The 16,094-nt window shown below is 40.9% G+C and overlaps 1 long non-coding RNA gene across 2 annotated transcripts in view; it reads left to right on the plus strand.

Annotated features, from left to right (window-relative positions):
• Positions 1-16,094, plus strand: part of LOC124545977 — a 503,474-nt gene that overhangs the window by 196,336 nt on the left and 291,044 nt on the right. For both annotated transcript variants that reach the window (XR_006967646.1, XR_006967645.1), the window contains exon 2: positions 4,857-4,896. This is a non-coding gene — a long non-coding RNA (uncharacterized LOC124545977). The remainder of the gene's footprint in view (positions 1-4,856; positions 4,897-16,094) is intronic.

Below are 16,094 nucleotides of genomic sequence, written 5' to 3' on the forward strand. Positions count from 1 at the left end.
TTTTATCTACATTGAGAGCCATATTCAGATGATACTTCTTATGGGCGCCATTTGCCTCACTATGTGCTTCGTCAACGCGTTTTACTGCCCACGTGACAAACGTTTTATTCACCTAATACCCCGTAATAACAATATCATCTGAACATGACCAGTAATGACTGATATTGGCTATATTGTACCATTGTGTCTGAAATAAAAAGTAGTTCACGTCAATCTTTCTTGGCGGAATGTCTTTCTTCCACATTAGGTTTGTTTATCATTTATCTTGTACTGCTGACTGAATATTTGTATCGTACGGGGCCACTGTAACTGCGCAATTGTAGTGAATATACTCGATTATTAACGTTTGATACGAGACCGTTTTTTGGATCAAGTGGATCTTGCTGGAAGAATGTATGAGAGAATAAGGAATTTCACAGTTGTGGTCACTCAAGCAAAGCGTATAGTAAGCGGTTACCATTTGGCATCTTTTTTTGAGTTAACGATAAGCGGTCCGAAAAGGCTTATGTCGATTAGACTAATTCTGAAGAGTCAGAAGGTCCAGAGTTCAGTTTCTCCCCGAAATAAATTTAAAACACGGTGAACAGGGGCGCAATACAGACAGGCGTTTTCGCTACTTTCAAGTTCCTGCCCCTGTTCACGCAGTTCGCATCGTCCAGGTATGGTCTTACGAGCACGAGGATCAATTGTCTCATCTCCCCTGGCCAACACACTCACCAAGTTGTGGTATTACTGAGTCTTCATGGTCTACTTTGAAGAGAAAGGTAACCTACATTTCGGTGACGAAGGCATCGTTCCGATGTACAATGTTACGCAGCCGATACTGTATTGTGTCTGATTTAGTGAGTGCTGTCTTGATGAATGCTGTAAAACATCGTAGCTTAATATGCTTGTAGTCGTACCAGCGATCGATGCAGAATGTGTGCTCTACAGAGTACGAGCCAAGCCCCAGAGAATATTCATCGCTCGTAACCTCGGACAAAGATATCTGATGCCAGAATACCACGTCAGCCTTGAGTCGAAGATTAGTGCCAGGCGTCCCACAGTCCAAGTTGCAGGTAGTCTGTACGGTCTCCCAACTTCTCGTTATCTTGAGAAGGATGACTGTTGAACAAATGGAAGAAGGAAGAGAGAAAATATACTGTAAACTGCTCTAAACAATCACAAGAAGTATGGAACATACAAATCAAAATGGGAGACTAGCAAATCCACTTACCTGATCAGTTCTACACCAACTGCAGCGTTCCAAAGCGAACAGCGCGCTATTTTAATGGGGTAACGTTTTATCCTGAGAGCTTACTTGCGTGTATTTTGCACGACTGGATATTTTAACAGATCAACAGCCATAGTGAAGCGTCTATACACGCACAGCTATTTTACAGGAGGAGCATTCTCTTGAAGCATTCAAACATTCTGGGTCCCATGATGTACGTTTCAAGATGATAACGTCAGGAAAGAAGGTTGTAATACAGAACTGCTGAAGGAAAAATGCAAGTGATTGAGAACGTTGTCAGCCTATACAAAATTTACCACTCCTCAGCCCACACCGATCGAGATGTTGCACACGTGAAACATTCTTGACTCACTCTCTTGACGGTCGGGGATTCAAATTCCCACATTGCTATCCCGATTTTCTTCATCAACAGTTTCGCTACGACACCTACAAAACTAGGAGTAAGCTCTAAAGAAAGACGGGTAATGTGCAATGTGTGTAAGAACAAGAAGGAAAAATAAGAGAGGAAGACGAAGTGCTCAGACTGAAGATGATATAAGACAGAAAAGCAGTCTTTCGGCCCTACTGCTAAATCTACACGTACAAGAATGAATGACAGAACTAAAAGAAAGGTTCAAGAGTGGGATTAAAATTCAGGGTGAAAGGATATCAAGGATAAGATTAGCTGATTACACTAATATCGTCTTCAATGTTGAATGGAATGAACAATCTAATGAATAAAGAATATGGATTGAGAATAAACCGGAAAAAGACAAAGGTAACGATACTAGGCAGAATCCTACCATCAACATTTGTGATCGCAAAATAGAACAAGTTGAGGAATTCTGTTATCTTGGAAGTAAAGTACAGTGGACAAGCAAGGAGGACTAGGCAGACTGGTACGGGCAGAAACAGCATTCCTGGCCATGGGACGTCTACCGGTTTCAAACATAGGCATTAATTTGAGGAAGAAATTTTTGAAAAGTCCGGAACACAGCACCATTGCATGGTAGTGAAGTATGGACAGAGGGGAAAAAGCTAAGCAGAAAGGAATCGAAATGCGTATGACATGGCGTAATACAAGGATGTTGAGAATTGTATGGCCTGACGTGATATGAAATGATGAGATTCTCTGTAGAATCGGAGAAGAAACAAACACGTGAAAAAGGGTAAAAAGAAAAACGGACTGGACTGAAACGGTAGGAAAGTAGGTTGATGAGTCGAAAGGTGCTGGATCAAATAAACTGATAACGTTGCAATCGCACCCTACTAACTTTCCCGCTCTGGTATACACTCAGAACAGTAAGGGCACAAGCAATAAAATACAAAAAACAATTGCAACTACTAGTCGCATTAAAATGCACTAGAATAAAGAAAAACAGTAAATAACTAAGCTCCTTGACGGCAACCAGTATGTTTAAATACAATTTTAAAACAGTTGTAATCAATAGCTCACCTTAGTCGGCAACCAAAATAAGTAAATTTTTAAAAAATTGCATTTGGCAACTAGGTGCGACAGCATTTTGATTAAAGTACCAAACAAAGAATATCAGAATTTAACCATCCGCCTCAGGTGGCCCACTGCATTTCAGATGAGTTACCAGACTTAGAAAGCAGCTCTTGAAGAGAAACCTTTAGAAAACAAGGCCGTCCAAGGGGCTGAATTTTAAATTCCTTACAATGTCGAGGTCCACAAACGTTAAGAGGCTGCCTCAAGCACAGTCTTAACAATTTTAAGTACTGCTCCGGCAAGCATACAAAATTAAACCTGAACTGAAAATACGCAGAGAAGCAAAATAAAAAATACGTCAAAGAGCACTCACTAAACGGCCACGAGCGTGAAAAACCACAGGAATCAAAATTTAAATACCAATTAACGCCATAGCGACACAAAACAAGTCGAATTCCAAGTAATAACGAACGCGAGCAGTACTTCGGTTAGTACCACTACGCTCATGCAGTTTTATGTACAACGTAAACAAAAATAAAGTTGATTACATACGGACAGTGATCGCTGCATGTATACTGACAAGGAACCCTAATCCAAGTGTCAGGCAGATTTTATAAAAAATTAACGAAAGTTACCATTCTTTGTTAAAAGAGTAGAGGACAATTTAACAAGAAATAATCTGCTTGCTTATTAAAGGAACATGAGTGTGACAAATACGCCCATACGGGTCGTGACCACACAATATTACAGCAAAATGTGGCTAGATAGCCAGGATGCTGGAAATGTGAAAAACTCAGACTTCAGCCGCAATCTGGCATTGAAATAAATCCGATGGCGACATGTGAAAATTTGTGCCGATCAGGGACTCAACCGAATTTCCCGCTTTACGTGAGGGGTCTGTCTCGGCTATCTGATCACGCTTCCCGTCCAACCCAAATTCTCAACTTGTCGCACACTGTAAACGTAGCTTCCACTGTCCATCATCCTCACTGCTCGCAGCTTCACCTGATTCCCCTAAGAGTTCGGTCCCAGTGTGCATACGTATTGAAGGTATCATTATTCTCCGTCACGAGCTGCTTGTTGTGGTGTTCAGTCCTGAGCTTATGTTATTGGATATGTGTTGTCTGTTCTTTCGGATGAATTTTCCTAAACTCACCTTCCCAGCGCTGAATGGCGCTACTCACCGTGATTTCCACGTTGTTTCTGGATGAAATTAAAACCGCCACAAGCCCCCTGTTGATCAGGAAAGGCAGCGAATTGAAAGACTAACTCCAACCTGTGACTGGCCGCTGGCTAATCGGGAAACAGGCGGCCACTTTCAACGGCGTGGCAACCTCCTTAATCGTCAACACGTCCATCTCGATACGCAAAGAGGGCCCAACTGTCGAGACTAGACCCTTGACCGTTACATGGAGCCGTCATCGAAGCGTCGCCCACAGGTCGCTGTACTTTAGTGGACGCTCAACCAACCTCCGTGGCATAGATCATGAGCGAACCTTTATCCTCGCGAATCAGTATGTCGCTTCTTCCTAACGAGACGCCCGAGCAGCCAGGCAACGGGCCAAGGATGTTGTACTACAGCGACAGTTATGGACAATGGCTCTGATACGGTTTAAGGATGCTAGGAGATGTGTTAATACATCATAGAAGAACTTCTGTGGAGACTTAAAACTGTAGAGGAAGACAGAGACTGGAATAGGTCACAGAAATGGAGACTGAGAGAGTAACAGCTGCTCCGAAATGAAGTGGGCACAGTAGTAGAGGAAGACGTGAAGGGCCGCATCGAACTAGCCAGAAGACTGATCACACAATGAAAGTTCTCTTCAGCTGGATTGTGGGAAGTTTCCTCCAATAGGACCATGGTCTGTTAAATTACGAACACTACCCTTCTTCTCTATATTCACTCTCCTTAGTATAGCTGTGAGTCGCTAATCTTACCTCACCCAGTCATATTTTTTTCACAGCACAAAAGCTGCGGGTCAAGTGATCGATTTGCTTCTGTACTGAATTCTAACCATTCAAACTCATTTTGTTGGTCTACCTTGTGATGCGCCAACTCCCAAAAAAACACATTGTGTCTCTGAGAGTTCTTGTTAATTCCCACTGACAACAAGATGCCCAATTTGTGTCCAGATGTAACTCGTTATATTTTCGGATATATGTGTTGCTTCTAATAGGTCGTTCGTGTTACAGGTAGCGAGTGAGCGGTTCTGGAACACTGAGACTCGATTCGGTGAGTACGATAACCTTTTCAATTAATTATTTTATATCCTCGCAAGTCAAAAGGGCTGTCAGACACAAATGCTGCTCTTCGGCCTAATGAACTGTAAAACATTTTTTTTATTTTAAAAATATTTGTGTATAACCTTTACATGTTTTAGAAGTATTGAAATGATTGTTAGTAATGACTTCTCAAAATTATCATGTCTTTTCTTCTAAATAACGCTGATGAAACAGGTATTATGGTAAAAAAACCTTACACTGCACTCCCTCTCATTTCCCTTCCAGGGAATAGATGTGGTATGTTCAGGGTGCGCTCAGGAAATATTTCGTACACCTTAAGATAGGAAACCCAGATTACTTCATACACCCAGGGAGCAGACGATGTAAGCTGGGTTGCCTATCTTAAGGCGTATGAAATATTTTACATATCATTTATATTTTGCCAACTCAGTATAAGCAAGGGTAGAGATCATAAGGTTTCTGTCCTCAGAGCTCGTCAAAATATTGCTTTGTGTGAACGACCCTAATGGGTAAAAGCGTTGCTGAGTCATGAGAGTAAGTAAAACGGCATCTCTGGCCTCAGACTGGATTTGTTCGCCCCGTGTTTAGCGCCTTGGGCAATAGGTGTTGGTCGGCAGAGTCGGTGGCGAGCTGTCGTAGTAAATGACTGTACGAGCTGATTGTGGGGCTTTTAAATGATTAGTCTGTGAGCGATAAGACAGTTTTCTGAAATCGTAGCTGGTCGCCTGTAATCGTTCAAGGCTTAATTAAACTACTGATAAATAGTCCATTAAACGTAGCGGCTCACAATATTCTTTGAAGTTCGAACATAGAGGCTAAGTACCAATAAATGATTATTATAAATCAGAACCGTCGTGAAGCCGGTTAAATTCAGTTTCTCCATCTGTAGTGCAGCCTATTCAAGGGCAAGGGCCGCCCGGAGTGGCCAAGCGGTTAAAGGCGCTACAGTCTGGAACCGCGCGACTGCTACGGTCACAGGTTCGAATCCTGCCTCGGGCATGGATGTGTGTGCTGCCCTTAGGTTAGTTAGGTTTAAGTAGTTCTCAGTTCTAGGGGACTGATGACCTTAGAAGTGAAGTTCCATAGTGCTCAGAGCCATTTGAACCGTTTGAATCAAGGGCAAGGGAGAAACATAAGATCTGCGAGACTGCGAAGAATGAGAGTGTATCACCTGGGATATTACAAGATGCAATGGGGTTAGGGGGCAGGATTAATGGAACAGAGACAAAGTGTTACGTAGCGGTAAGTAAATTGTAACAGATGAGGCTAGGTGCAACTTGAGGCTAGCTGGGAAAGGAAAAAAATAGAAGAAGGGTTTCTGATGCTGGAAAAGTTGTAGATGGGTTAGATCTGACACGAATGGCACTTGTCAGAGTAGATTTCGTGGCCTGCAATTGGGAGATGAGTTCATGTGAAGGTGTTGCGGAGCTATAAATGTCAAACAAATAAAAGGAATTAATGAAGCAGTACATGTTGTACGCACGTCAACAGACAATATGGGTGAGGCGGAACAAATACCTAGAGGCAGAAAACAACATGTGGGGCAGGTATGGAAAGCAAGACTCAGTACTCACCATTCCGGGAGATAGAAGAAATAATACACTGGTGTCCAATATTAAAGCAACAAACAACTAATTCCCCGTCGTTTTGTGTCTAATGCACAGTATAATCATACAAAGTGTCTGCACGGGAGATGGCACTCCATCAACAGACAACCATGCCAACGACGAGGTCAGGGCATCTACAAAATAGGGTAGTGTTTGCCGGGTAGTCCTACATCCGCAATCGCTGTGTATACAGTCACAGACGTTGCAGTATGGCACTGAGAAGACGCCTACCAGACTATCTGCAGTGGAAGGTCATAGGAAGAATCGAAGCAGGACAGTCGCAAACTGATGTGGTCCAGAGGCTTAATGTGAATAGTTCTCTTGTTTCTCGAATGTGGCGAAATTTTAGAGAGACCGAAGCTGTGTCCCGAAGACCACGCCAGGGCTAACTAAGTGTAACACCATAAAGGGAGGGCCGTTCTTTGGCCGTAAGGACACGACGGTACCTCCTTAGGTACCGTCAACTTACATCTGAAAATTTGGAAATTTGTGGTAAGGTCTTATGGGACCAAACTGCTGAGGTCATCGGTCCCTAAGCTTACGCACTACTTAATCTGACTTACGCTGGGGACAACACAAACACCCATGCCCGAGGGAGGACTGGAACCTCCGACGGGGGGAGTCGTGCGGACCAACTTACATCTGACCACAGCATCCACTGGACGTGTTATATCGAGGCAAATTGTGTGCAGAAGGCTTCGATAGTCTGGTCTTTACTGTTGAAGACCTGCTGTAAATTTACCTCTGATGTGTCTTCACAGAAGGGACGTCTAGAGTGGAGTCGTCAATATGCCAACTGGACGGTCGAACAGTGGGCCAATCCTTCCACAGATGAGTCCCAATTTCGTCTGGAGAGTGATTTTCGACGGATTCACATCTGAAGGAATACGATTTCTGGACCCAAACATATTGGAATGAGACCGATGTTGAGGAGGATCCCTAATGGCGTGGGCAGGGAATATGTTGACAGTTTGAACACCTCTTCGTGAAATTGTACCGGTGAATTGGCAAGGCTGTCGGGTATTGTGACATCTTCAAACCTCATGTGCGATTGTCACGAGGTGTGTGGGCCCAGACTTCGTACTGATGGATGGTAATGCTTGACCTCATAAAGTACGGGTGCTTGATGTTTTCTTGAAAACGCATGGCGTGGCCTGCTAGCTCTCCCAATTTGAATCCTAAAGGGCATGTCTGGGACGCACTAAAGAGACAGGTTCCACCACGTCATCATTCACCAACCATGCTTTAAGACTTGCGAGCAGTTCTGCAGGAAAAACGAGCGTTATTGCTTTAACATGAGAGCGATGACATCACTCACAGTATGCCCCTGTATTGCTGGCAGAGGTGGTCACAACTCATACTGAGCACATTAATCAGTTGTCAGCATTTGTGTACAAATCCATTAAGTTGCAGAAAAACGAAAACCGTTTTTCTTTACCGTTATATATGTTGCTTACCTTCTCTATTCTTTACATTGTTTCTACTTTACTATAAGATGTTTGTACTGTTTCGTGGCAAAATCAACACAACCTTGCAAAATTTCCGATTTTTGCTTTAATTTAGGACACCAGTAGATTTTCAAGAGAACTTTGATGAATCCGATTTCTTCTTCAATGTGCATGAAGTATTTTAAAAGATTCATTCACGACAAACCGTGTAAGAGTTGAATCCGATATTCAATCACAGTAAGTGTTGACAATAGAGACAACGCGTTTCAGGTGACGCGTGCTTTCTTAAGATGAGATAAATGTCATTTATTTTCTTAAGTTTCTCTGTTATTGTGCGATCGCAGGCTTCCTCGACCATTGTCATCTTCAATAAAACTTTTCCGAACATACGACCGAATCATAGTGTTATTTGTGGACCTTTTTTCCAACAGAGACTGGATACGATTTCTCTCTACAAAACTACATCGAAAGGTTCTGCAAAACGCTTTGCGCTGGAACACTAACGAGGTGAAAATTTTAAGACAAAGTGCTGTGCATCATTTGCTTCGTTAGAAGCTACTTGTTAATATAAACGATCTGTTCCCAGATTGAAGTACCGTTAGCCGAAAAAAAGACATTAGAGACACAGAATACTAACTTTATACAGAATTATGAGCACTCCTTATGCAGAGCTGTAATATTTTGCATATTTCGCTTGAAAACCACAGATTCCATGCTGGTAAAAAAATAAAGTAAGTTGACGCCTTCAGGCAACTGTAACATACCAAATACAATTTTGTAAGAATAAGATGTCTGTTGTTTTTAAGTGATCCATTAGAGTAGTGTGGAGTGTGCACTCACAAATTTCGTAATAGTCACAGGCCCCCAATGCGACTTCGTCGTTATGTAAGCAGTAGAGAACGCCTCATAATTTATTTAGTTCTTTTGGGAACCACTGAGCTTACTTCTGTTTTGTTTACATCCAGATGAACATTAACAAATTCCTACCAAACAACGTATCATCTCTTCCAGTAGCAGTATTAATTGTAAATATATTTGCATGATCTTAATGAATACCCTGTTTATTTTCAACATATCAGTTTCGGTGATAGCACGCCGTTATCAGTGGGTTTCCTTTCCTACAGTGAGACATGTTAGATTGCTGAATAGTGAAATATGTTATTTTTTAAAAGTTGTTTTGAACTGGTTTGTGTTAACGATCCATACAGGACTTTTTCGAAAAGATTCATTCGTTTTCGCAAGACCATATCTTCAACATGAATGAGCATAGAAACAGAGTGAATTTTAACTTAATTCTATGACTGCATAGTTATTGTTTTCAAAGATATCATCCGACTGTACAATGTTACATGCTTTACATCCTTGCAGATACAACCTGGGGGTACATCAAGCAACTACGTTTATAAAAAATTTACTTTTCACAAATATTCAACGTGTCCTCCACCGGGCGCACGAAAAACATCCAGTCGATAGTCAAACTTGTCCTTTGCCTTTGGGAGCACGTCTGAATCTAGTGCATCGGCTGCTGTTGCCATGCGGCGCGGCAGTTCACCCAAGGTTATTGGAAGGGGAGGCACGTACGCGAGTGCTTTCAGAAACTCCTGCCAAAGAAAGAAAATAACATATCGTCAGATGCTAATACTGTAATGGGAGTTCCGCACCCCAGTTAAGGCGTAGGAGGTGCAGAGCAGTGCTTTCGACGAAAATCACGGCGCACGATCGTAGCTGAACTGAATAACACATGTTGGAATGTAAATTGTAAGACGACTTTTTACGTATGTAATCGCCTTGTCGACTCTACGTGCAGTGCATGATAAACAAGCCATTTGCACCACGGAGACCTTACCTGCAAACATCTGAACCGGAAACTTAGAAATGATATCAAGCTAAACTCTCAGTTTCGAGGCGTAAGTTAATATCCACCCGATGTTTATACGTTCATTCATGTAGAACATACAGTCCTAAATCGGAAAGCATATCTAATTCAATCACTCATTGGTGTAAATACACTGGACATCTTACATAACTGAGGTAATGTTGTGGATTTGAATTCTGAAACGTATCTTCTGATACTTTGCCGCTGTATTTCCGCTCTTCGCAGCACGGAGTTTCATTGCACTTTGGGAACAGTTTCTTTAAAGGTTCGACTTTGACTGTAAAAATTGTTGCTATACTCACGTAAATTCGTAGCACATACAGCACTATTGTACATTTGGGTTCATATTAATTCTACTTGGTTGGTTGGTTGATTTGGGGGGGGGGGGGGGGGGGGGAGGAGACCAAACATCGAGGTCATCGCTCCCACTGGGTGAGAGAAGGAAGTCGGCCGTGCTCTTTCAAAGGAACCATCCCAGCATTTGCTGAAGCGGTTTAGGGAAATCACGGAAAACTTAAATCAGGATGGCCGTACCTGTGTTTGAACCGTCGTCCTTTCGAATGCGAGTCCAGTCCGCTAACCGCTGCGCGACATCGCTCGGTAATTCTACTTACTACCACATTAAAACAGAAAAGTTTTGAAGTTTTCCAGCTTTTTTCAGCAACCTAATGCGCGGAGTCTCCTCTTCATAAAACACCCCAAGTAAAAACTTGGAACTCAAAATATTCACACCTCGCTGGCTTCTACAATAACATTAATTTTAAACACAGTCTCAACAACTGGTTTAAAAAAACTGAGTATTTGCGTGTAGCCCTTCAGATATCAACATAAATGGCTGCATTAGCTATGTTTGTGATGCTACGAGGGAGTGGTGCTGCCTGCTTGAGAGGCACGCGCAACAAGATTTTTAAAAAAGTAGCATTTAGAACAAAATCCAATCAAGAAAGAAAACCCCAATTAGCCTTGCAATTTCATGACCACAATACGTAATAACCTCGACACACAATTATGTAAAAACGCATGGTAGCACCACTTATATGAACGGTTAAACAAGTTACAAAAATTTAAACTCTCACAATAATCTATTGGAAACACTGGAATGAAAAGAAATAGTCTTGTGAACGCATATTTATGACATCAACTACATTCCTTTCAAAATAAGATCAGTATTAAAAACACTCAAGTAACGGTTAAAATTTAGACTGACACTTATGCAAAAACAACTTCTAAACGTAACCACCTGAGGTGTGACGGAGCACTTACGTTTGAATTGGTGCCCATAAAGTGCACAACAGTACAGACAATTGCCAAAAAACCGTAACCAATTATTACGATGGTTCTTGAAAGAACCCATAGCATCAGCCACTCAATGGGCTACACAAGATAAAACAGACCCTCAGTATAAATTAATAATGAACAGGAAACTTTTCTACGAAAGACAGTCATCTTTTAAGTTGACGAAAGGTAAGTTTATCAAACCTTCGTAAACCAGTGCATCTTGGAAGGAAAAGATCTCGGAGGAGTTAAAACTCCATACACTTGAAAGTCCAATAGACCACGCACATTGTAATATTTTGCCCTAAAAGCTGACCAGTAGTCCAGTTTTTATATGCGAGTGATTCCCGGAATGCTTATCTTCTTGCGAAAATCTGATAGACAGAGCATTGCTGAGGCAGTGTGTTACTTCATTATTGTGTGCTGCTACGCGGTACATCTAGTCTGTGTTTACGTCTTGTTTCTTCAGGAAAATGCTGAAATGGTTCCTCTGAAAGGCCACGGCCGATTTCCTTCCGCATCCTTCCCTAAACCGATGCGGACCGATGACCTCGCTGTTTCGTCTCCGCCCCCCCCCCCCCCCCAAATCAACCAACCAATCAACCACGTCTCGCTTGCTGCGTAACTGAAGCTTCTCTACTGGTTTCAAATCATTCTGCGTTATCGAGTGTCTTAAAGTGTATTTTTATTTGTAGTGTGGTGAAAAGCAATATGGATTCTGAAGATCCGAGCACGTGTCATTATTTACAATTATTTTCATTCGTATTTCGTATTGTGTTCTACTCTGAAAATTAATCATCCTTTTTGTTACAGTTCAGATTGTTTCCCAACATATTTCGTAATACAGTGACAGAAAAATCGTTCCTCTACTGGAAACTTAAAAAAGTAGCCGCTGAATACCACACATTGATTTTGTACGATTGTTTTAAATTGATGAGTTGTCAGGTATAAAAAATGTCGTCTCTGAAATGAATTCTGAAAGCATTTTGTTTTTATCCTACGTTCTCTATGACATTACGAAGAGAAGTTTTGAAAAAGTCTGTAAAAAGATTGGACTTTACGGAAAATTATACATCATCAGATCCTAGCTTCCCTGGTGAATAAAAGAAATATTTTAAACAAAAACCGTCGTATACAAAGTCACATTAAAGAAACGATGGCTTTAAAAAAGTTTAAAGTTTATTCTTATAAAATAACAGTAATTGGATGCAAAGTACCAGTAAAATTCCATGTTCAAAACTCGAGTTGGAAGGTTATAAGAGTCGTTCGTAGGGTTAGATTAGATTAGATTTACTTTCATTCCAATTGATCTGTAGTGAGGAGGTCCTCCAGGATGTAGAACATGTTAAGCGAATGCAGTAAAAGACGTTGAGAAACGATTTTGGAGCCAAAGAGTTAACAAAAAAAAAAAAAAAATACTAGTTTCACATATCCTTGTCAATCTTTTTGGAAGCCTCGTTGACAAAAAATAATGAAAAATAATCCAAACAACTGATAATAAGGCCTGTCCTGTTACAGAGTCCTTCAAGAGACTAAAGAGTAGCGCTACCTTGTGACTGAATCCTATCACGTGAGTGCCACATTTGCAGAGATTCAACTTCAAGCCTTATTTAATCACGCATACGAGGTTAATATTATATTTGGAACAAGTTTTAAATTATCTGCCAAATAATTACATATATGCGTTGGAACTTATCTGTAAATGGGGTTTGATTGTTCACAGTAAATTCTGCATAAGCAAAAATTTCAAAACAACCATGATTCTGATGCGAACATATTTCAGTCTCTTTAGTGCCCCTCTTAGTTATTAATCGCATGAATAAAGACCTAATCATCATCTCCTCTCTATTGCAGACCAATAAGAATTAGATTTATTAATGAAACGGCTGAAGTTACTAATGAAGAGATTGGTTATATCAACAGGCAAACTAAACATTACATGAAACAAAAATTGTAAGAACAGAGGATGAGTTATCCATAAAACATACATTCATGATGACTGTGGTAGATGCATAGGTCTGCAATGCAGCAACTGAGACAGCATCGACAGCGAGGTGTTACGTTTGCACGGCTCTTTCAAAAGACTCCAATGATATGTCAAAAACCAAAGCAGTAAATACAGAAACTCTTCAGATCGGCCTGTATATTTTTCATCCTCGAATTAGATGTTTCGAATATTTGTTGCGTCACAGAGTGGCAGTTCCGCTCGAAAGAGGAAAACAAATTTGTTCTAGAGAGAAAAAAGGTCATAAAATAAATATTTATAAATCGACTTTGTTTAATTATAGATGTTCCCAAGCAATGCTATGGAAATAACAATGACGGAAATACCAGAAGAAGATCTTTTGCAAACCCTGAAACATCAGCAGGAATAAAAGGTGTAGATTCCCAATTCATCTATCGGTTCAGGGTTATTCTGGAAACTATTTCCAATTCACATATGACAAACACAGACATTTGCTTATACTGTTGAAACAGCAAGACTGCCGGCCGGAGTGGCCAAGCGGTTCTAAGCGCTACAATCTGGATGTGTGTGATGTCCTTAGGTTAGTTAGGTTTAAGTAGTTCTAAGTTCTAGGGGACTGATGACCACTGTAGTTAAGTCCCATAGTGCTCAGAGCCATTTGAACCAAACAGCAAGACTATATGTTGATTTATATCCCTAGCATCCTATGTCTCAAACTGTACACAAGATTTTTGTGCATGGTCCAACTATAACTGAACATGCCCTCCTATCCACAGACAGGTTATCAAAAGGAGCAGCCGAGGCCCGCGACAACCACCTTCCTGTGTACAGACAAACGTTTGCCATGAAACTATCACGAGAAGAATGCAGTCTGGACATAACAAATAGGCTGCTACTGACATCTGATCCATTAATAATAGGCATGATGTAACATCCCCACTATATTTGTTTCAGTATGAAATTTAGCACAACTTTGCCATTTGCCTTCTACTCTATAAAAGTCTACGTATTACCAAAACTATGTCCCCACAAACTGTTATCAAAGTTAAACTCGTATGCTAACCTTTGACTAGACAGAACCTAATATGAAGTGAACCGTAACTGACCTGAATGCAGCTTGTCTTTATGTTAAATGTACAAAGGAAGCAAAACAGTTATCTTGCCCTAATCAAAATTTCCACTTACCTCGAGTCTTGACAACATTGTTGCAGATTTCTTAAGTATAACAGCAAACAGCCAGCGGCTAAGATAGATTTCTGTTTCTAAATACGTGTTCAAACTGCCGCATGTGGTAATGAGTAATGATCAAGAGTGAGGTGGGCAGAGTAACTATTCGTATGAAATGATTCATTTTAAAATGAAGTCTGCATTTAATAAGATAGAGTAAAATTTCGCCTGACCGGCCGTGATGTCCTTAGGTTAGTTAGGTTTATGTAGTTCTAAGTTCTAGGGGACTGATGACCTCAGATGTTAAGTCCATAGTGCTCGGAGCTATTTTTTGAAATTTTCGCCTGACCTTCATACATAACACTGAGCAAAGTGAACAATAATTTAAAAGTGGGATAATGTTAACAGAGAACTTCTATAAAAACCAAATAGCTTAATCAGTTAATATGTGAAAGCATGGCTCATGGAAGTAGGGTGGTATTTCTCTCAGCTCTGAGCAACTAACTAGCTGACAGTAATCATTCCTAGCTGCACAGTGCTGCAGTCTTACTTCAAGCTTCTTCTCTTCAAAAAATAAATAAATAAAATAAAAAAATAAAAAGAATAAAATTATTCAAAATTTCTATAATTTTCACTTTCTAATAAATACATCTTATTCATCCTTGCTGTCTTTCACGCTCAATCTTTCTTCATGTAACAGATACAATCGCAAGTCAGCACAGCACTACTAAATACGTCCATCACCTACCGCACTTGAACTAACAATGTGTGAGACTGCGCAGAGGCAAAGACTGCGCCACGACAACACCAACGATTGTTGGACAGTAACGTAACTCACTCGCTCTCTGACCTGCGAAAGTTTCAAAAAATAGCTCCGAGCACTATGGACTTAACATCTGAGGTCATCAGTCCCTTAGAACTTAGAACTACATAAACCAAAATGACATAACCACCTTACAATGAGACCAGCAATCCTTTCTGAATACAGTGGTTAGATTTACTGCTCTCAAGCCAAGGATTGATTAGGCAGGGCCCTGAAGCTGAAAATGATGAAGAAGAGTGCCCAATAGAAACTGACTGCTCACATAAATAAGTCTGATTAATACATAGTAGTGTAGCTAAGAAATAAAAAATCGAATAGAAATACCATAATTGCGTTTTATTTCGTGGTATAAAGTGTGTAAACACTTTATTAATCTACAAATATGTTCTGTAGGGTCTCACAGTACAGAAAATACCAAACGCTAACTTTGGCCAACATTATGCATGAAATACCCCTGCGGGCGACTCCTCAGCACCATACGCCGGCTGGTAAATACGACGTCAACACCTCTCCAGCGAAGCGCGAATGCCGCACCGAGGCCGTTGGACGGCTCGCAGACGTGACAGAATCGAACCGTCACACTGTTAACAACTCAGGTCCTTCCTCCTGTTCCCTTTCGCTCTCCCGAAATCTCAAACACAACAACAAAATTTTCAATATATGTTATTAAATTGCACTGCAGAGCGGCAAAAGCATATTAAATAAAAATTAACCACAAAATCTCATATAGCACTTCAGTGCGGCAGTAGTAAATTATATAAAAGGACTACCGAACCCGGCAATGCTTCGCAGTTGCTAAATATGTAAAGAAATTGGATATAAATCATGATCTTCTTGTCCTTCCCTTTTCTGTGCCTCCCTCTCCTCTCCCCCCACCATTTTTGCATCCCACTAATCTCTGTCCATCACCTTCCTGCCGCTCCTATACATCTTTTAACCCGTACGATCTCAATCCATCTACCCCTCAGTTATATCTCTGCACATCCTCCTATCCCTTCTTTATATCTATTTCCTCCCCCCTTCCC

The sequence above is a fragment of the Schistocerca americana genome, chromosome 8 (assembly GCF_021461395.2).
Source record: "Schistocerca americana isolate TAMUIC-IGC-003095 chromosome 8, iqSchAmer2.1, whole genome shotgun sequence".
Taxonomy (NCBI): domain Eukaryota; kingdom Metazoa; phylum Arthropoda; class Insecta; order Orthoptera; family Acrididae; genus Schistocerca; species Schistocerca americana.